A 22,500-nucleotide genomic window follows, 5' to 3' on the forward strand; every position below is an offset into this window, starting at 1 on the left:
TGCCAAGTTGTGTCGGCATTTACCTTTCCCTCGGGTAACAATGGTGGCGTGGAGAGGGGAGGCCGGTATGCACGGGCGACTGCTGGTCTTCCACACACAACCTTGTCCGGACTTGTGCCTCGGAGGGTAAATTTCTAGGTGCATTCCAATGGTCAGTCATGACCAAAGGGGGTCTCAGCATGGTTGTACACGGTTGTGCGTGGTTGTGGGTGTGTATGTGTTGTTGGATCGCAACAACACCAGTACAACTACTCCGCACAGTATCTATATCTAAGCATATATACTGTATGTGCGTGTGCATATACACATATCCATATAAATGCATATCTTTTTGTGTGTGTACGCAGGGGTGTGTGTGGGCTTGGGTTTGGCAGGATCCTTAATACTCTTCTATCAAAACTACATTACATGAATAGAAAGACACAGGAAGTCACACAAACACTACTCCTTATGTTTTCTCCAACTTTTTCTTTTTGACACCAATTTTCCATCTCTCATAGGTGCAAGCGGGAATAAGTGAAAACAAGTGAGTAAATTGTAGAAATGAAGAAATGAATGTTTTATATTTAGTGTGTTGTAGAAGACTTGTGTATAAAAATTAGGTTAATTACGAAACGAAAAATAGCTGTTATTTGATTACCGTTTGTAAGGTTGTAATGCTCAAGGTCAGAATTAATCTAAAACACTGACCAAAATCTTCCTTTCTTGACTCTGTTTTTCCCAAGCCTAATAAATATCGCTATATTATACAATGTGTTCATTTGTTTACCGAGATAATTATGTATCTGTGAGCGAGATACATATTGTTGCTAGTTGTAAAAGGAGAAGCTATTACGTAAAGACGTTTTTTGTTTGCTTTCTGTAGGTTGTGTTTTTGCATTATTAAAAAAAATCTGAACTCTAGGTTCATTGCTACGTAATAATAGTCAGTTTCACACCGGCTGGTATCGACGATTACTTGTTGTAAATAGCTAAGATGACAAACAGATATTTAGGGAAACATTGTATATATATATCTATATCTATATCTATATCTATATCTATAAAGGGAGGTGTGTGTACGTAAATGTAATTTATGCACGTCCACAAATTAACACGCATGTTGCCCCAATTTTAGGACATTGGTCAGGATCATGGCTGTGTTTTTGTCAACTTATTTTTCGTGAGGCACCCGCGATAGCGGTTAAAATCGATTTTCAATCATAACTTTTACCAATTTCCACATCGGTGAAATCCGTAAGTTTGCTAACATGAGTTAAGTCTCCTGTCTAGCAATGGCGAAAAGGAAAAACAGAGGGTAAATTTTTAGATTAACACTCGCATGATTTGCACTAAGAAAAAGCAGCCTTGACCGATAGTATCCCTAGGATGGGTTAAGACTAGTTCGGGATTAGTCGCTGCCTTTTAGAGGCTCCCGAACCCCATTTCACTAGGTTAGCTTAGGCTAAGCATAAGGATAATTGTGATCCGAACATAGCCTCTTCTGACACAGACGATCGGGAGCCCTTTTGGACGTTCTATTTTCCTTGCAGGAGGGGCTCCCAACCCATGGGCCAAGGGGGGGGGGGGGTTAGATGATGGGGGTGGTTTCGACAGAGTCGGCATGTGCAACCTGACGGTCAAACTCCTAGCCCCTGCGTTCCCGTTGCGACGCTGATTCTGCAGAACTGGGTTGGGTGTGAAAACCAACTTTAAAGTATAAATATAGATCTGATTCCTTATGGGGTTTTCCATTCAATCAGGATGAAAAATCAATAAACCGATTCCTTATGAGATTTCCCAATCAAATTGTCTGCAACCCATTTTCAGCCAAACGTTTACCAATTTCAACGGATTTCGCTCAAATTTGATGTCAGTGTTACTTAGCTTGGTTTGAAACAAAGTGCTTGATTAGCTTAATAATAATAATAACTTAATCCCGGGCAACGCCGGGTTATACTGCCAGTTCTAATATCATAGACATATACTAAACAAATAGGAAATCTAATATCATTGACATATACTGAACAAATGGGAAATTGTGGGACACTTCATTTTCATAATTCCCACAGTTGAGTGTTTCTCTGATAGTGTGACAACTGTTTATTTTATTTCCTATGCACCTCTGCCTTTCATTCAATTTACTTAAACAAATTCAACTTCGTACACCGGTGTTACTCTTACTCTTACAGCCAATTTAAAGAGGCAATGAATGGAACAGTTACTTAATCCTGTACAGATTTACATAACATTTTTATTTGTAAAATACATCATATTGATTGATGTAACATTTCAACTAAACAGACAATCATAAATAAGTACAGTCCTTCTCTTCCTTTCTTGATTTTGAGTGTTGCCTAAATTTTCTTCCACATTTCCTCAAGTACTGACTGACACGTTTCGTCCATGATTAATCAGTTGATACTCTGCACTCTTCGGTAGCCAGCTGTTTGAAATGCATTGCATTTGTTAGGAGCTCTGTTTTCCCAGCTTGTATGGCGCTGTTATTTCATAGTCCTCACATCTTCATTGCTCTATGATAGCAATCTGATATTTGAACTTGGAAACTTGTCTTGAGGAAACTCCTTAGTATTTTATGTTGAGTTGCTCTGGAATTTTATTGTCACTGCCGAAACATTCATTCCCTTTCTGCTGATTTCCAGTTGGCATTCATTTGATACACATTTTACCTTTCCCAGTAGTCCCTGTAGCGCCTCTTGTGATATTGCGATATATCATATCATAGACAGTTGATATTCTTTCCACTGATGATTCTTATCCAACTGTTATTATATCTTCCTTGAATCATATGGTTGAGGCAGGAGAAACTTGACGAAATCATTTTTCGATATAGAACCATTCTGAATGTATTTTCTCTGTTCTGATGGCAACTTGTTGGATTTTGATGTGATTACTAAAAAAGGTGACAGCTTTAGCGTTCACACCCAAAGTTTTGATCCGTATTTTCAAGGCAAATCAAAAATTTATGTGTCGCACTGAGTGGAATCCATTTGTGCAGCCTATAAATGTAATCTTCGGATGAACACTGAATTTTAGCACTTTTTTCCATGATTTCTATATTGAATATCTGGTCATTAGTCCTGAACTTCTTGCGAAATCACATCTGTACGTTATCAAACTGTTCACCACGATCTTCTCTGTCCTCCGTAACAATACCTTTTGACTGATCTTTTTTGTGTGCCTGATTAGGGCAATGGTGTGATAAATAGTGAATTCGATGGTTCAGGAGTATTCTCATCTTATTAGAATAACTGATGTGAACTAGCCCGATGGCCATTCTACAGCGATAAAGATCTCATTGCAGAGAGTGCATAACATTTAGTCATCAGATTGTTTGTTTTTTATAGTTCTGCGGGTAGATCGTCAATTCTAGTAGCTTTGCTTTTTTTTAAGTTTTCAAATACTATCTCTTACCTCTGGTTCCAATATTACAGGGAAATGGAATGATTTCTAGTTGTTGCGTGACATCATCGTCTTGATATAAACATAGTCCACAATTCCATCTCTTGAGGATAGTTTGTTGATAATCAAAGGCCTTATTCTCTGAGCGAATAGAAACGACCTTACAATTGAGGATTATTGTCAGACTACTTTATCTCCTCCATACTTTAGTCAATTACTAAGTAAAACGTTCTGTATTGCTTTTAGAGAATGTTGATGGAAAATTTACAACGAATATTAATTTGGAGATTATTAACACAACATCAACTAAAATGTAACACTAACTTTACCTAACTCTATTCTTATACCACTATATGTATTACTAACTGTTTCTCCTGCATCTCTCACACAATGAACTTTAACATACTTCTCAACATTCTGAAGAGATCTGCCAAACCATTTGGCACATCGAAACGTTCGTAAATGACTCATTATATAATCTCCACATAATTAAATCAATGGCTAACTAGCCCAATTGACTTGCTTCTTCTTGTGTTTGTTTCTCCATTCTCCACATAATTATAATTATAAACTGCGGTTTAAACAATAAATTACCTGCCTCTGGATACCTTCTAACGAATACGGTACCCACACAAGTAATTTGCAGGAGTGCCTTCGGATTTAACTATCCCCTGGTTGCTTAGATACTTCAGACTACCCCTGAAATATTGAAGCATTCCGATCATTTACCTATATATATATTATTCATTTAAAATATAGAGATGCCTATAATAGGACATCTAACCCGCTAGAAAGAGCAGCAAAAAACTCTATACCACAAAAATAGGGATAATTTCGAAAGAGAATGAAAAATAAAAACATTTTTACCAGTCTATACTCTGTACCATGGTTTCAAGCTATTTAGCAAGATAAAAGTATATCTAACTCGTGATCTTTCGTCAGCAGAGTGCCGGATTAGCGTGTAAACATGAGCCAAGGAAAGAACATGACTCCAGTTTACATTCTTAATTTCTCAAGACTTAACCACGCACGTGCGCATTAACTAATCGGCAGTAAATGTAAAATAAATTCCGATTCTCCTTCAGAAATTAACCAAAAAATATAATATCATTATTAATCATAGGGCAGCAAAAGAAATTTTAGAAATTTAATTTACCACCAGTGGTCCAGCGAGAATAAAAAATTAGTCAATATACTACATATATATTATTCATTTAAAATATAGAGATGCCTATAATAGGACATCTAACCCGCTAGAAAGAGCAGCAAAAACTCTATACCACAAAAATAGGGATAATTTCGAAAGAGAATGAAAAATAAAAACATTTTTACCAGTCTATACTCTGTACCATGGTTACCCGAGTTAGATATACTTTTATCTTGCTAAATAGCTTGAAATCATGGTACAGAGTATAGACTGGTAAAAATGTTTTTATTTTTCATTCTCTTTCGAAATTATCCCTATTTTTGTGGTATAGAGTTTTTTGGTGCTCTTTCTAGCGGGTTACATGTCCTATTATAGGCATCTCTATATTTTAAATGAATAATATATAAGTAGTCTACTGACTAATCTTTTATTCTCGCTGGACCACTGGTGGTAAATTAAATTTCTAAAATTTCTTTTGCTGCCCTATGATTAATAATGATATATATATATATATATATATATATATATAACGCTTAGTTTAGAATTGAGGCAGCTGATGAAGGAAATGTTCTCTATGTGGCCTCTCTGTTTTCCTGTGTGTTCCTACCGTTGTCCGAAAAGAAGTTTGTTTTCCGTGCTCTGTTTTTGTTCTCGTTTTTCATTTTGTCCACGTTTTTTGTGACGTCCTTTACCCAGATATGCATTTATATATAAATGTAGATGTAGGTATGTACATACATGTACGTATATATGCATATACTCACATATTATCTGTATTATTATGTGATCGAACGCACGCGTCCTTTTTGCAAGTCAGTTTTAACTTTATATTTCTGACACGCACTTTATCTTTGTATCTTTGTCCCCCTCTCGTTCTTACTTCTGTTGTTCTTCGCCTCTCCCCTTCACTACTATATCTCTCTCACTCTTCCTCCCTGTCTCTCGTAGCTCACCTATGTTCAACTTCCACCCCTTTTTTCTCTCTCTACCACTCTTTCTCCTTACCCCTCGTTGATCACATGTGACCAGCGGCTACTGCTTTCTTTCCTCTATTGGCCACTGCCAAGCAAGCACGAACTTTCTTCTCTCTTCCCCTCAAGTTCGTCAAATCACAGCGTTCAGTACACATTTTTTTCTCGTCTGGCCTAACAGCCTTCTATGTTGTTTTCACTGTTTCGTTTTCCCTGTCGTGTTTTCTTTTTGCCACTTAATTCCTCACATCACAAATTTAATTAAATTTGCTTTGCGGGAAGAGCTATTCTAACAATGCGTCCTACCCTAACTCTTCGAAACGCTTATTTTAGAATAGGGGCAGCAGATGAAGGATATGTTCTCTATGTGTTCTGTCTGTTTTTCTGTGTGTTCCCACCGTTGTCTGAAAAAAGTTTGTTTTCCGTGCTTTGTTCTTGCTCTCGTTTCTCATTTTGTCCACGTTATTTTGTGATGTCCTGTACCCAGATATACATGTGTATATACACGTTGATGTAGGTATGTACATACATGTACGTATATATGCATATACTCATACATTATTTGTATTATATATATATGTATATATATATATATATATATATATATATATATATATATATATATATATATATATGAGTAAAAATAAATACAAAAAAAGGGCTTTGTATGATCGTGTATAGAGTAATATATTATTTTATTTAAAAGAGTTCCAACTCTGTCTGTTTTTTATGTTTTATTTATATTCTAGTAAAATTAATGTGGGATATAGAATATGGAATATATAATATATAATATAAAAATGGATGGTACAATGAAATGAACTATTGAATGTCTTATTGAATATATGAAATATTGAGTGTTCAATATAAAGGATTAAATATATAAATGCGAATACGTATTTTCAATACCTTGTGGTATTTCATCATGGCCGGTATCTGACAGATTGTAACATATATATATATATATATATATATATATATATATATATATATATATATATATATATATATATATATATATATATATATATATATATATATATATATATATATATATATATATATATATATATATATATATATATATATATATATATATATATATATATATATATATATATATATATATATATATATATATATATATATATATATATATATATATATATATATATATATATATATATATATATATATATATATATATATATATATATATATATATATATATATATATATATATATATATATATATATATATATATATATATATATATATATATATATATATATATATATATATATATATATACGAGGGTAAGTCAAAATTTATCTGTGCTTTCGTCATAAAATATCTCTTTTATTGTCACACTGCCTTCTGCACATGCGTGCTTATAGTTGGTACTATTGTGGTCACGCGAGAATAGTTTGAGCATGATTGCACCATTTTTCTTTCTAGTTCTACACTATAAGTATGACTGGTTCCCAAGTAATGTGCACCGAAGAAGAACAAAGAGTAGTGACCAAGAGATGGTAATGCTGAACCGGGTTACTATTACCATCTCTCTAGCTTAGTCAATCTTCTCACCAGTGGTGGAGGTTGACGGGTGTCCTACTTCTTCTTCTTCGTGCTGTTAAACTTCTCGATCTACTCGGCCACTGTTAAACATCTCGATCTACTCGTACACACTTCTACGCGGTAGTGAACTGTTCAGTATTGTGCTAAAAGCGTCCGATGAATTTCAGCAGCTGACACCCATTCCGACCAGAGAAATCGGATCGCTGTTCTTTGTTCTTCTTTGTGGCACATTGCTACTGCTGCGGCCATGCATACACTGTAAAACCAAAAAGAAAAATGGCGTGATCAAGCTCAAACTTCGATGACGTGACTACAATAATACCAACTCAAAGTACGCATGCGGGGGAGGCAGTATGACAATAATAAAGATATGTTATGGCGAAAGTGCAGATACTTATTGACTTCCCCTGGTATATATATATATATATATATATATATATATATATATATATATATATATATATATATATATATACAAAATGAGACAAGAACGCAAAACATCCAGACAGTTAGGTGGTACAAGAAAGGGACAACAAAACATCCAGATAGACGATATTAAGAAAACAAGGACAGGTCATTCAGAGTTTTCTTTCCACAGTCGAATTCCAGATTATCTTTGCAATTTCGGCTGGTTTAACTTGAGATTGCTCCAATCTTGCCAGCCTCAAGGAAAAACTAAGCTAAGAGCAATATATTTATTGGAACAAAGCACCGAATATATACGGAAGCAAGAACGGAAAAAAACGGAGCAAATTACACAAATACAAATGACAGGACATAACATCAAGTGTCTTTCGACTAACGACGAATTAGATTAAGCTGGTGTGTGGAAGTAAAGCCTTACGGCAGGGATAGACGGTTTCAGAGGCGCAGGGAAGAATATAGAAAACAGCACACTATAAAGTGAAACCAAGTCGTTATATTTTCGTCCAAACAGGATGTTTGAAGCATCGTCAATTTTGCGAGCTGCGTTAGTCAACACAAAACTGTTGCTAACAGTCTGACGTCTTACATAACATAACCAGCAATGCAATGCATGACACTGTGCACGATATATACTCTACATATATATATATATATGTATATATATATATATATATATATATATATATATATATATATATATATATATACATAAGTCAAAACAACTCTTACCCAATGGCAGGGCACCGTCTATTTATTAACAAGAGAGACAACCGCACTATAGCAAGCGAGAGCGTCAGATCATCTGTGATTTCTGCTAGGGTTAATCCTCATCGGTGACTCTACTCCGTTAGTATTAAGCTAACTCGCATTGTCAGTTTATAGAAAATACCATAGGTATCAGTGGCTGACTTGGTAAAATGATAAACTGAATATTCTAAATTATTGAAGTGGTTAGTCACAATTTCAACCTGTACTTGTGCCCTCTGATTTTAAATTGTGACTAGTCACTTCTATCTGAAATCACCGGTGATCTGACTCTCTCACTCTTTGTATGGAGGTTGCCTCCCCTGTCAGTAAATAGCTAGTGCATGCCCGTGGCTAAGAATTGTTTCGACACATTTCTAGCAATACTGGCGCTTACATCCACCCTTAGTCACTTCAGTGACGATTGCACTTCTTCCCTTTGGTTTGAATTGCGACTAGCTACATTAATAATTTATATATATATATATATATATATATATATATATATATATATATATATATATATATATATATATATATATATATATATATATATATATATATATATATTTATATATATATATATATATGTATATATATATATATATATATGTGTGTGTGTGTGTGTGTGTGAGTGTGTGTGAAGGCGCATGGCTCAGTGGTTAGAGCGTCGAGCTTACGATTGTGAGGTTGCGAGTTCCATTCTCGGACCGGGCAGCGTGTCGTGTTCTTGAGCAAGACACTTTATTTCACGTTGCTTCAGTTAACTCAGCTCTAGAAATGAGTTGCGACATCAGTGGCGCCAAGCTGTATCGGCCCCTTTGCCTTTCCTTTGATTAACATCAGTGGTATGGAGAGGGGAGGCCGGTATGCATGGGTGACTGTTGGCCTTCCACAAACATCCTTGCCCGGACTTGTGCTTCGGAGAGTTATTTTCTAGGTGCAGTCCCATGGTAATTCATGACCTAAGAGGGTCTCCTCATATATATATATATATATATATATATATATATATATGCACACCCACACACAATGTAAATATATATATATATATATATATATATATATATATATATATATATATATATATATATATATATATATATATATATGTGTATGTATATATGTATATATGTATGTATGTATTATATCTCCTGCGAAGAGAGTATTAACCTCTCCTCAAAGAAAAATAGATGCTATGAAAATGTTTAAGGACAGCCCGATCTACAGTATTTCTCAGAATAATAATTAAGAAGATATATTTCCCTCCCTCTTCCTCTCTCTCTCTCTCTCTCTCTCTCTCCTCTTTGCGTGTCTCTCCGCTCTCTATGTTTCTCTTCATACATGCACAACATAACATTCATGAGCGCGTGTGGTTGTGTGAGCGCGCACATGACTTGATAGAAACAGGCAGTGATATATTTTGGTAACTCGTGTAAGTAGATTTTGTATCCTTTGTTCAATGTAGAAAAAAAGTCTTACCACGTGAATACCGTGTTTGATGGAAAGCGTAAATAGAAATACTGTTTATCGTTGTTTATCAGCGCAAGTTTGTGTTTGGTGCCTGGCGGAAAAGTACGGATTCCTAAAGGGTTATAATTCAAAAGTATCTGAGACAGAAGTAGAGGTCTTTAGCGGAGTGACGTGTATTTACAATCTCACAGTCATACAGTACTGAAATTGAAAACAAGAAAATGGCAAACATACAAATTTATAAACTAAAATTAAAATATTTGTGAACTAAAAGTGAACTTGCTTTAGACAAATTTAATTCTAACTTGAAAATAATAGAACTTTCAACAAAATCTTTAACGTTAACCATTTAAGATCTCGACAGAGAGAAAAAGAAGAAACTGTTTTTAAAGTAAAGTAGAAAGAAAGGAGATTCCTGCAATATTTCCCAGCATCTCGATTTTTTTTCATTTCTTTTCATCTATCAGCGGGGTAAGTTTTGCTAGGTGTAATCTCGTGATGGTTAATTAAGAGTTTCTTCGACTGAGTTGTCAGGTAAGTAGTTTTCTTCCTCCAGGATATAAATAATATTAAGTTTCATATAATAAAAAAAAACAGAAGATGGATGTAAACATAAAAGTAATAAAAAAAGACAATCTAACTCTGAAAAATACTTTGAACGTTAAAATATTCTAGAATATATTTCTAAATAATAAAACATGACTCATCAACAACAATTACAAGAATTACAACCACAGAATAAAGAAAAAAAGACAACAATAGTAATGGAAGTCATACTAAAAAAAAGTGAGAGGAAAATAGAGTAGTCATTTTTATACGTATTTTATATGTATATTATACGTATACTGTATGTATATTTATTTATATACTTGTTTTTTGTTTCGTTGTTTAGTTTCTCGAACATTTCTAAAGAGTTGCAAGTAATTTGATAAGGAAGAGTCACCGAGACTCAAAACTGACACGCCAATAACATCAAGTAAACCACTGATATAAATAAAATACCAGAAAACCTAAATGAAATCGATACAGCAAGTGGGTGGGACACATTAAAGAGAATCTTGAATGAAATAGGAAAAAAAAAAAGCGTACTGAAATCAGAAATCAAAAACACGTAAAAAATGTCAGGAAGGAAAGAAATTTACATTTAGTTTGGACTGTAATTTACAAGAGGTGGTATTTTAAAAGAAAGGAATAAAAAAAGCAAAATAGAAGATGCCTTAAGTAATTCCAATGCACACAAACACAACACACATACAAACACATATATTTACATATACATACATATATTTGCATCTGTGTGTATGTGTATGTGTGCGTGTGAGCGCGCTTTTGTCGCCTTTCGTTAGAGCCTTTCTATGTTACGATCAATGCTATATTACATAAACACACACATAAACACACACATACAAATATTATTCACCACATCACCTTCCACATATGCAGATTCCTGTTTCTTTGGCTCCTGTTTTTTTCCTCTGATAGGAGCAAAATAAGAATGAGTAGAAACAGGTGAGTGAGATGTAGAAATCAGGAAATGAATGTTTTATATTTAGTGTGTTGATGAAGTGTTGTGGAGAGAGATTAGCTAAAAATAAGACAATTATCAAATAAAAAGAATTAACGTTAGAATGGAAATTAAAAAAAGAATGGACGGACTATTATAGAAATATATTAACTTCCTGCCATTTTACTCTTAAAAGTGTGGTCATATTCTTGATTTTCCACGTGTCATTACAAGTGGCAGAATGTTAAATAGGTAAGATGTGGTAATTTTTACTGATGTTAGTATCATTGTTGAAGTTGTGGCTACTGTTAAGTTTTAGCCCCGAGACAGCATTAATCTCAGTGAACTTTGATGAAGTTCGTACCTTTCCTGTCAAATATGTCTTTTTCAAGCATAACAACTAGTTCTACAATATCCACTGTCTTCGTTTATTTACTAAGATAGTAATGTGTGATTAGAGTTGGAGAGATGTCGCTGCTAGCTCTAACAGGATACGCGATTGCTAAGAAAGATTTTCGTGGGCTCGAGTAACTCGTGTTTGTTGTATGTAAACTAAAGAGAAAGAAAGAGATAAACAAAAACAGACATTAGCTGCATTGTTACATAATTATACTCAATTTTACACTAGCTGATATCTATCATTAGTGCATATAAATCATATATATATTACTTTAGAACGGGGCTTCTCAACCATTTCTTATTATCTATTTATGGACCCTTTTGTTTGCTATTTTTTTCCTGGTGAGCCCACATAGATATCCTATGTTTAATAACTAGCTTAATAGTAACGTCTCTCAATATTCCTATTTTGTTTTTCGCACATTACCTTGTGTAGGTTGAACTATGTACATGTTAGAGAAAGAAATCTGTCTTGCAATACATACCGGTAAGTATATCCAAACCTAGCGAAGGCGTGTGACCTGATGGTTAGGGCGTTCGGTTCACAATCATAAGTTCAATTCCCGGCGACGCGTTGTGCCCTTGACCGAGACACTTTATTTCATGTTGTTCCAGTTCACTCTGCTGGAAAAAAATGAGTAGTACCTGTATTTTAAAGGGCCAGCCTTGTCACACTCTGTGTCACACTGAATCTCCCTGAGAGCTACATTAAGGTTACACGTGCCTGTGGAGTGCTCAGCCACTTGCACATTAATTTCACGAGCAGGCTGTTCCGTCGATCGGATCAACTGGAACCCTCGTCATCGTAACCAATAGAGTGCCAGCTTTATAAGAAACAAACAAAAAAATCTCTTTCAGGGGTCCTTAAAATTATATTGCTGATCCCCAATTTACAATTCTTTTATCCCCAAGATCTTATATGGATCTTCAGGGGCCATACAGTCCCCAGTTGAGAACCACTGATTTAGAGATATCGAAATTGATGAAACAATATCCATAGGTAATCACTCTTGATTTTCAGATTTGTACGATCTTCTTTGAAGTTTGAAGTACAGACATCTCTGCTTTACAGCTACCTCATATTACAGGATTTCACGCTAACGTAAATTACAAATTATCATTAATTATGGGATATGTTTTGTAATTTAGCTGTTATACAAACTCATATTGATTGTTGTAAATTGTTAACAATTAAAAAAAATATAATCTCCTTACACATATACATGCATACACATACACACATGTATATATAACGTACGCAATATGATTATATTTATATATAATCATGCATACTTATATACATACATATTACATACATTCAGATATATATGTATGAATGAAAGTATGCATATCTGTATAAGAATGTATGTATGAACTAGCTTACGTACCCGGTAATTCCCAGGAAAGCGGGGTTTATCCCTCGGTTCCGTTCTCCTAATTGTTTCGCTAATCCAATACCAACAATACAAAGTATGCAGTCCTTAAATCGGTTTTTGTACATTTACAGAATATACCGAACTGTCTTACAAAGGATCTTGTTTTTAGAAATTTCCAATATGTTATGAATACCCAAATTGTTAAGAAAGTTATGTAATAACATGAAATTAGTTACCCGATAGAAAGAATCCAAATAAAGTAGTACCGCAATGGGCTTTAATGCGTTCCCAGAGTATATAGAACTTAGGAGGAAATACTAATAAGGTATTATACTAAAATCGTGAACCAAGTTACGTGATAAAAGGTTAAGAGATATGAGATAATAGCAATTCAAAGTAAATAACTCTGAAAAGGGCCTTTGTGCCTTCCCAGACAATATTACCCTCAGCAGCGCTAGTGTTGGTATATTCTTGAATAAGCCGCTAACCGAAATAAGTGGATCTATTGTTTAGGAAAATACTATTTACTTGTTTAAGGGTTGAACTGGATACATTGCGAAAATAACTCAAACAGTTCAAATACTAAGAAATAAGCATACTCAATTTGATTTATACCAAATGATTTACGAAAATGAATGGATTATTTCCTTTGGCTCTTAAAATCTGGGCGAATAGGTTATTTCCCTTGACTGTTAAAATGAAATATATTAGATATATAAAGATCGTTTCCAGAGTCCCTATTATCGATTTTGTCAACACTGTGAGCATGCCGTGAGGTTTCCAGACATGAGTTCTACTCATTCCTCAAGTTTCATCAAAATCGATAATATGATGTAGGGCGAGTTAGCTAGCAACATCACAAACACACCCACAAAATAATTTGTCACATACGTAATAGTAGATGTATGTATGTATGTATGTATGTATGGATGGATGGATGGATGGATGGATGTATGCATGCATGCATGAATGTATGCATGCATGTATGTATGTATGTATACACTATGTATGTATGTATGTGAGTGTGTGTTTGTGTGTTTCTATCATCAGCACGAGCACAAGCACCACCAGCAACAGTAATATGTAGTATAAAGTAGATAAACAAAACCATCTGTAAATAAAAAACAACATTGAGGATTATCCTAGTGCCTTTTAAAAGTCGAAGGAAATATCTTTTATCTAAGGTTTATGAGGATTGACTTCAGACTAAACTGCCACCAAAATGCAATTAGCGAGAGCAGTGATACAACTATAACACCAACTATACTCGCCCGTCGTCACTAACATGTCAACCAATGCAACCCAAACATTACCCGGTATGAAGCCACTGATTTTAGCATTTACGCCAACGCAGGTGTGATAATTACGTGCTTGAGTTTGTATGAATCTTTTAGGGATTGTGAGTGTGTGTCTGTGGATGTGTGTATGCGCACGGGCGTATGTGTACATTTAAAGTCAGAAGTGAAAGGAACGAATTGCCTGTAAAATCTAGCGAATCTTCATCTAACTCTAATGGTGTAGAACTTTATCACCAGTCATTCACCTTCTTATCTGATTTTCATTATAGGATCAAAAGAAGTAAGCCAACTTACCATTCTCATAACTGTGACAGCTTTCCTAGGCCATTTTCTTACAATAGATATATTGTGGATAATTAATCGCCGCTACTGTTGTTTTTGACTTGAGTTTAAGATGTATGCAAAGGCGCTCTCAAGTAGTGCGGAAGAAAAACAAAGTTATATTGTCAGAAATTAAATCTTGCAACGTCTACAGGAAGATTATTACTAACAACAGAGAAACAATTACGCCAAACTCTCAAGAGGATACTGCGTTAAATCTGTCTGGACCTTATTTTTCCATATATCTGTACAAAGCTTAAACTAGAAAGAATTTTGAGCGAACGGATCAAGGATAATAATCGGCGTAATATACCGATAAACACGATGGCAATTACAAGATGCCAAAAGTTTATATGATGATTTGCAGAAAGAGGAAAGTGAAACGTCTAAGGAAAGACCATTTTGAGATAGTAAAGCCTGGTTTGAATGATTTAGAAGCGCCTGAATTCGCACAACGTTAAAATGATCGATGCTGCGAGTACTGATACAGAGGTTGTCACTAATTACCCTGAGCAGTTGAAGAAAAGTATCTAATGTTGATGAGGTTGCACTCTTCTGGAAGTGTATGTCTGATAGAACTTTTATTTCTCGAGAAGATTTTCAACACCACAATTTAAAGCTTCCAAAAATTGTTTAACACTACTTTTAGAGGAAAATGCCGCTGATGCTATGAAATTAAAGTCCTTACACATGTATCACTCCGAAAATGCAAAGGCTGTCAAGGGTTACATAAAATTTAATCTTCATTTGATTTGGCGTTCAAATAAGAAGATATGGATGGCTAAGACCCTTTTCACAAACAGCGGTTTGCAAACGTTTTCCGACCTACCGTAGAATGATACAGTGCTAGAACCAATATTTCCAACAAAACATAGTTTATCATAGACAATACACTGAGCCACTCTGCGAACTTGAATGACCTTTCTAATAATGTGAGTGTAGAATATATCCTCAAGAACACAATTTCGTTGTTGCAGCCAATGGATCAAATTATAACACCAAACTTATATGAGATCTATCAGGCAACTTATGAAAGCAAGTGCCTATGTGGATAAACCTACAGTTGTAGATTTCTATTCGAAATTGAACATAATGTGTGCTGTAGAAAATATATCTGAATCATGACATGAAGTGAAACATTTAACCTTGAATAGCGCTTGTAAGTGTATATGGCAAGACTGTTTCTGTGACATTACAAATTTTCCTCAAGCAGAAGATCTAAATGAAATACAGAAAGATAACGTGACGCTTGCTAGGGATGTAGGATTTGAAGAAGTCATAAAGGAGGATGTGATTGAGTTGCTAGTGTCTCAGCGAGAAAGTTTATCTAACAATGAGCTGATGTTGTTAAAAAAAGAACAAGCAGAGAATGCAGGTGAGACAACTGAAGTCCACCTACACCACTTAAATTGGCTACAAAATTTCATGCAAATTGTTTGGCATTTTAGAGGGAGGTCAGCAGGCGGTTGGTGATAATGGTTCTAAGCGTGAATGCAGTATAAATGTCGAAGAAAAGTTTACAATTATCTCAGTTTCTATACTGAGCTGTACAAAGAGAAGATATGTAATAAACAACAAAATAACTTAAGATAAGTTCTTCCCGCCTCAAGCTGATGTACTTGATAATGAGAAGTAAATGGTAAATAGTGTCTCTCATCCTCTCAGTAACGTTCATTCCATCACTCCCCCTCACACAGTTGTCAACACCTTTTATGGTAAGAGCATACACTTAACATATTACGATTCGTATTAATTCCCCAACTTGAAAATTTTTTGGGTGTTTTTATGTTTCTTTATTGCAGTGTGTGTTTAGAAATTGATATGTTCCTGTAATAAGGTGATCGCTTTGATGTCTTCTTGTGGGTTTTCTTGTTTCGAAAATGTCCGAAGGAACGCAATTTGACCTAGTAATATTAAGATCAGTACGAAAATTAATTTTACATTTTACGTTACGGCTAGATTTCGCGTTGCGGTTAAATTTTCATGAACGCATTACTTCTGTAAAATGAATGATTCACGTAGTTTATAAGGCTAAAATATAAATAATTTTTATACAAGGTAAACCTATGCTTCTAGATACCGTAGGTGAATTTTCAAAACCGGTAATACAAGTGTGTGAATGCAATATTCATCTCTGTGTTAAGGTGGTGAGGTGGCAGAATCGTTAGCACTCTTAGCGGTATTTCTTCCGTCTTTACATTCTGAGCTCAAATTCCACCAAGGTCGACTTTACCTTTCATCCTTTCGAGGTTGATAAATTAAATACCAGTTGAGTAAAATCGGTGGCCTTGTGCCAACATTTGAAACCAATATATATATATATATATATATATATATATATATATATATATAAAGTGAAGCATATTTGCCACTTAAATGTTGCTGACCCCTAAGGGTGGATGTTACTGTTGCTTTTAGCCCCAGGAGAACATCTCCTCCAGCTGGCTTATCGACACACATCTGTGTCCTGTTTTATTTGCCAAGGGAAGTTATCCCTCCCATCGTGATCTGCGGTACGTACAGACCCGAGTTTCAGGGTTATTTCCCTTCTACAGCGTACGATAATCGCCGAGCTCCGATGAGAAAAACAAACCCTCGGAAAAAAATATAAATCTTTTTCCAGTGAAGTTATTAACTGATATCGAAAAAGTGAAAACAAGCAATGTTAAATCTCTGAACGAGGTATTAACAGTAACTGCACGATAAAGTGAAGTATATTTGCCACTTAAATGTGGTTGACCCCTAAAGGTGGATGTTACTGTTGCTTTTAGCCGCAGGAGAACATCTCCTCCAGCTGGCTTATCGACACACATCTGTGTGATTATCGTACGCTGAAGAAGGGAAATAACCCTGAAACACGGGTCCGTACGTACCGCAGGTCACGATGGGAGGGATAACATCCCTTGGCAAAAAATAGACAGGACACAGATGTGAGTCGATAAGCCAGCTGGAGGAGATGTTCTCCTGGGACTAAAAGCAACGGTAACATCCACTCTTAGGGGTCAGCCACATTTAAGTGGCAAATATACTTCACTTTATCGTGCAGTTACTGTTAATACCTCGTTCAGAGATTTAACATTGCTTGTTTTCACTTGTTGGATATCAGTGAATAACTTCACTGGAAAAAGATTTATATTTTTTGCCGAGGGACTGTCTTTCTCGTCGGAGATCGGCGATTATCGTACGCTGGAGAAGGGAAATAACCCTGAAACTCGGGTCCGTACGTACCGCAGATCACGATGGGCGAGATAACTTGCCTTGGCAAAAATTAGACAGGACACAGATGTGTGTCGATAAGCCAGCTGGAGGAGAAGTTCTCCTGGGGCTAAAAGCAACAGTAACATCCACCTTTAGGGGTCAGCCACATTTAAGTGGCAAATATACTTCACTTTATCGTGCAGTTACTGTTAATACCTCGTTCAGAGATTTAACATATATATATATATATATATATCAGTGTTTCATTACAACTTTTACATGTTTCAAGGTGCATATATCCCAGTCTTTTTCTTGTCGTGTAACATTAGGGAAGTCCAGTTCGATATGAGATATGAACAATGGAAACCAAGGAGTGTAATAAAATGTTTCTTTTACTATTTCTTCAAACGTAATAAATATTTCTAGGACGCCGTTATATTATATATTGTAGAGTTTAACAGTGTAAGATGCCTGAAGATCGCTGTTGGCTAGGATAGTTTCTTTGGTTTCAGCTGACTGGCTTTCTGGAACGAATATTTATCAAGTCCTTAAATTTGTAGTTATGACCTCCGCCACTTTCCTCTGATTATATGTATCGACGGTTGAATTCTCAAACATATTCAGCCGTTTCTCATGCAATGAAGTGAAATTAAAATGCTTAATTCACTTTTAATTCTATGAGACAGAAATTTTCCGGTAAGGCTTGACTTGACGTATTCTGTATCTATAAATGTTGACATTATCGTTCCTTCGGTTACTAAGAACTGCTATAGAGAGGAAAAATTCAGTGTCTCAGAACCTGCCAAAATTATAAAACAGATAGAGCCATAAGAAATCTTTTGTGAATAAAAAATAGCGTGCTTAGATTCAAATCTGAAAACTACTAATTCAGTGAAACTAAACGTAAGATAGCATAACATGTATGTGCTAGCATTTTTATTCACATTGATACTTTGATCTTTAATATAGCGATTTCATGCGTATCCCAGTAAATCGCAACCAAAATTTAGAACACTACACCGAAACAGCAGATGGTTCATGAGCAATAAACCGAGGAAGTATCATAGCTTCAATTAAACCACACTTCAACCGAACCACAATCACCTCTTCAACTAAAATAGTGAAACTGAAAGATCTTAACCTAATATCTGTTCCACGTTTAGCCTGAAAGTAGTTAGTACTTTCTTAAAAAATATCACGTAATGTTATTGAACAAATAATAATAATAATAACATCAGCAAAAACATACCTTAGGAATGAAAACCCAACCTTGGGTTCAAAATTCTAACAGGACATCTGCTGAAGATTGGAGAATAAATCAGCCGAAACCTTATTGTAACAACAAACAGGATAAGCACACATATCCGACCAGTGTAAATAATGTAAATAATGTACAAAATTCCTCATATCTACTTAAATAATTTCGGCAATCCACCGACCGGAACTGTCAATTGTCCCAGAAGATTGAAAGCAAAGTAGAGATTGATGGGGTCAGAATTCAGAAATTAGGAAGTCAGAACCGATAACGCGCTGCATTCTACCAAACACAGTAACGAATTAATAAATTCACCGTCAAGGTAAAGATGAGGTAACATTTGTTCGTATAGCCAGATCGGAAACTTACTACCTAAACTTTACCAGTGCTTAAACTTAGTAACAGTGACACAATAAAAGACTATCTGATGTTCTCTCTCCAAAATAATTTGAGCAGGTACATAAAAATTAAATTGCATCAATACCGTTATCAACCACAACCACTGTGATTAGATGCATATCTCCAGCAAAGCACTGCAGAAGAGAAACGTCTGTCGCGTTTGAATTGAATTCTATCATTCTATCTCCATAAAGGCTAACTCCAGAATTTACACATATACTGTAAAACAAATGACACAAATGTCAAGAATAGAACATTACCAAACTTCAAACTTCAGGATATAAAATTAACCACTTCATATCAGCATGTGTATAACGATCCTGAACATGTCTGAATTATGGAAAGTGCAGCACTACAGATCAACTCTCCAAGCGACTTCTTACTCGTAATGCAACTGTGCGATGAACACTAGACTGTGGCAACTCAATATCAGTAGTGATAAAGTGAAATATCACCTAACGTACAGTATCCACAAGTTCATGCTTATTTCTATATCTCTATTTCTCGCTAAGTGAAACATTAAATTTTCTTTGTTAATTAAGTAATATAGCTCTTCAGTATTATTTGAAGAGCTGTTAATTTACCTCTAATTCATCATCTATGAAAATCCCATTCACTCAAACACCCGTCCATTATGTATTATGCATTCATTAAATTTCTCTTTTACTAACCAGCAATATTTCCATGCGGAATATATTCTCCATTTGCCTACAACTCGAATTGTTATCTCTTTACATTTACCAAGGAAACCCTGTAGTTGTTATAGTATCTAAAACTTCTCGTCACTGATTAATTATGAAACAAATTAATCTTTTCAATATCATTCACGAATAGATTTGTTTATGAACATCATGGACCATTTCTAAGACTTTGTGCGACCGGGCATTTGTGTGCCTGTGTTAAAGTTTAAAGCTCAATATATATATATTTGCGTAGACTTGGCTTAATATACACTTTTGATTGTTTGAAGTAAAGCAACCAATCAGCTAAGATAAGTATCAGTATCGCCAGACACGTATACCTAATAACTTAATCTGATTATGTGCTTGACAAATTGATCTGAGACAAATTTAAATCATCGGGTGTGTGGGTATGGATGTAAAGGTAAATTCTATTATCGATCGCAGGAGGATGAAAGGCAAAGTTAAGCTCAGCTATAGATGAACTCACAAACTTCAGAATTCACCCTTCATACACACACACACTCGTGCGCGCGCATAAAGGAATACACTATATGAAAATGTATATGTTAATATTTTATCATTTACTTGTTTAAGCCATTAGACTGCGGTCATGCTGGGACACGGCCTTCAATTTTTAGTGGAATAAATCGATCCCAGTACTTAGCTTTTAAGCCTGATACTTAATCTATCGGTCTTTTTTATCGCTACGTTACAGAGACTCAAACAGATCAACACCAGTTGTTAAGCGTGGGTAAATGTACAAATCCATACAGAAAGACACATGCACACAAAGATACATAAATATATATACGACGTGCTTCTTTCTGATTCCGTCAATCAAATCAAGTCACAAGGCGTTGGTTGGCCCGAGGTTATAGCAGAAGACACTTGTCCAAGGTGCCACACAGCGGGACTAAACCAGGAACCATGTGACTCGGAAGCAAGCGTCGTACGACGTAGCCATGCCTGCGCCTATATGTAATGAGAAATTGATAGCTAGATATACACATATATACATACACATTTACATATACGCATATACATTGAGTGCATCTCCGTAATTCGTGTTCCTTCTGGTTCGCGATTATATCACCTAACAGCCACTGTTTTTTGTTTATATTGTTTTTTTTTATGTTCTGTAACATATTGGTTCGGCAACTTGGGCCATGAAGTAATAAGTAGACTTGAGCAAGGTAACCTCTGGTATCCATTAGATCGATTGAAGAGTCCCAGTGCGCTGTACAATTTATTTACAGTCATACGATGGAGGTCAGAAAACACACACCGTCACATATACACACACAGACACACAGAGACACACACATACACACACACGTACACACTCACATCAAGCGCTGCACCGAATAAGCACTGAATTGCACCTCATGCATATGAATGCCGCACATACAACTAAAACTGTAAATCTCTTGCTGGTTGACAAAAGCACTTGTAGGTCCCATATTCATTGGAATAAAAAAGAAACAACAGAAAACAGAAATAAGATGAATTGTCATCGATGGTCACACTCCTCTAACGAGTCAACACCCATCACATATACATATATATTTATTTATAGAGGTATATATACGTGTGTGTATATGCCCGTGCGCATGTAAATACGTATGTATTTATGCATGTGCATTTACACAGAAATGCTCCATCTACACAAATACAGACACGCCCTTATATTAAGTGTTCGTAACCCTTCTAATAACTATGTTTTACCTAATTCTTTTTTTCTACAGAGTAATATACCAGGGAGAGATTCGGGAAAATCGATTTTGGCAAAATCGAGATGTGCAGTAGTTCGAGATGCTATCCTTTTCATTCGGTGTGTCATGCTGAATCTCCATAAGAACTACCTTAAAGGTACTCTGCGTGTCTGTGGAGTGTTCAGCCGTTTACGCGTTAATTTCACGAGTAGGCTGTTTTGTTCATTGAATCAACCGGAATGACAGAGAGCCAGGACAATGATAGCAGAGGCATTCGCCTATATGCACACTAACATAGGCACACAGACAAACATACACAAAAAGAGAGTGCAATTTTTATCTAAAGCTGGTCGAACTCCGTTCAAGTGTTTGGTTGACGGCAAAGACTCTGATTTGACAGTGAACTTATTTTCTATATCTTCCATACATCGAAGGACGAATTTTATCTAAGCATCGAATTGACATGCTCGAAGTAGGGTGAAATATGTCTTTCTCGTGAGTCACTGCAATGACGATTCTCCCCTTGCTGCGATGTATGTTGTGTATTTGAAACTTATCTATGAAGAGATTTTACTCTGAAACAGAAACCGTAACATTCTGTTTTCCAGTGGTA

The sequence above is a fragment of the Octopus bimaculoides genome, chromosome 5, assembly GCF_046866305.1.
Source record: "Octopus bimaculoides isolate indiv1 chromosome 5, ASM4686630v1, whole genome shotgun sequence".
NCBI lineage: Eukaryota > Metazoa > Mollusca > Cephalopoda > Octopoda > Octopodidae > Octopus > Octopus bimaculoides.